The sequence below is a fragment of the Ursus maritimus genome, unplaced genomic scaffold (assembly GCF_017311325.1).
Source record: "Ursus maritimus isolate PB19 unplaced genomic scaffold, ASM1731132v1 scaffold_26, whole genome shotgun sequence".
Lineage (NCBI taxonomy): Eukaryota > Metazoa > Chordata > Mammalia > Carnivora > Ursidae > Ursus > Ursus maritimus.
The window spans coordinates 12,115,162-12,116,900 of record NW_024425119.1 but is presented as its reverse complement, the minus strand read 5'-3'; the positions used below and the strand labels follow the sequence as shown (position 1 = coordinate 12,116,900).

Genomic DNA, 1,739 nt, shown 5'->3' with positions numbered 1-1,739 from the left:
CCCCCCCCCCCCCCCCGCCCCATAGAAAGCCCTGTGAACTCCCAAGTAGAGAAACTGCGCTCAGAGGTGGCTCTGGGAAGGGGAACTAGACCAGGACAGAGCGCGGAGAGGCAGACTGCAGTGCGCACATTTTGTGCGGTTTGACTTTCCTCTGGTGTGATCGCGCGTTCTGCGGCCTGCGGAACAAGCGGGCGCGGCTGCAGACCTGCGGACACCCCCGCGGGTCGCGCCCACGCCCCTCGCAGAGGCAGCTGCGGGGCGGGGGGTGAGGGGCAGCAGCCGGCTCGGTCCCGGGCTCAGCGCGATCGCAGGGTGCCTGGAGCCACCGCGCGGAGAGGCTCCCGGGGGACGGACCGCGCTCCAAGTGGCGGGGAAGCAGCTCCGGGTTGCAGGGCAGGAATGTGCCCTTCCCCCTCCGGCCAACTTTCGGCCGCAGCAACGGAAGCAGGAACTGGCTAAGCACATAAGCCGCGGGCGGGCGGGAGCTGCAGAGCATCCCTGCGGCCCCGGCCAAGACGCGCGCGCGGATCTGCCGCTCCTTGCCCGCGAGCGCGCCGGAGCTGGCCTCGCCCGGGTAGGACACAGGGGCCCCCGGGGCCTGTCGCTGCCAGGTAAAGGCGTCGCCGCCCTCCTCTCCAGGCGGACCGCGGGCTGCGCCGCCACCGCTGAGAGCGAGCACCCCTCCTTTCCTGGCGCTCCCCTCTACCTCTCCGGGAGCGCCAAGACCCGGGCTGGGGCGAGGAAGGGCTGGCTGGGAGTGTTGGTGGGGCTGCGGCCCCCCAAAGGGGATCTCCAGTCTCCCGCAGCAGCACCTGTCATAAATGGCACTGGCTCCGCGTCGTCATCAGGAGGGGCAGAAGAATGCTCAGTAAGCGACTTGCATTTCCTCAAAGGAAGGGAAAGAAAATGATTTCCAGTATTCGACAGTTCTGTTCAAGTGCGTTTTAGGGAGGATAGGAAGCAGGCGTTAAAGCTCAGGTGCTTCCTCTCGCTCCCACCTGTATCCCTTTCCCCCTCTCTTTCAATAGAATTCAACTTGGCTGTGGACCTTTAAGGCTTAAGCACTCATGATTAGAAGAATGACTTTACCTAAGGGTTGTTGAGCATCTTCAGCGAGGTAAACTTCAGGACTTCTTGCAGTCCCGGCGCTAGAAAGGTGCTGCCTGCAGAAACCACAGCTCCTACCCCATCCCCTCACGTAGTTCCGGCTTCTTGGCAGGAACTCCAGGAGAGATTGTCAGAATCCGTTCAAAGCAAAGTATTGGCCTGGTTTTCCTCTTTCGTTCCTGTTTGGTTTTCTCGAGGGCTAGAAAAGAGCCTAGGGAATTGTGACAGCATAAACAGATAGCTTGTGCCAGGAGTCTTAACCTGGAGAAGCCATGGAGAGTATTCAGAAAGTCTGAGAACTTCAGTGCGAACATTTATCATTTTAGTAGCCTCTAACTGAAATGGAGCTTGTCCTCTAAGAGGCACGGAGTCAAAAGCCATAGTAGAGTTAGAGGCAGCTGTAATTTGTCACCAGCAGGAATCACAGGTGTTTTCATATGATTTTACTTATTACACAGATCTCAAGTATCATGTACATTCAACAATTCTTGCAAATTATGGCAGTTATTGGGGCGCCTGGGTGGCCTCAAACTCTTGATTTTAGCTCGGTCATGATCTCAGGGTTGTAAGATCAAGCCCAGTGGGGCTCGGTGCTCAGCGTGGAGTCTGCTTGTCCCTTTCCCTCTGATCTT

At 58.3% G+C, this 1,739-nt stretch overlaps 1 protein-coding gene across 1 annotated transcript in view; it reads left to right on the top strand.

The window, feature by feature from the left end:
* Positions 1–592: 592 nt before the first annotated feature.
* The window catches only part of MANSC1 (MANSC domain containing 1), a 17,526-nt gene continuing 16,379 nt past the window's right edge, over positions 593–1,739 (top strand). Inside the window, exon 1 of the mRNA XM_040642170.1 lies at positions 593–611. The gene's annotated coding sequence lies outside the window, so the exon portion shown is untranslated. The remainder of the gene's footprint in view (positions 612–1,739) is intronic.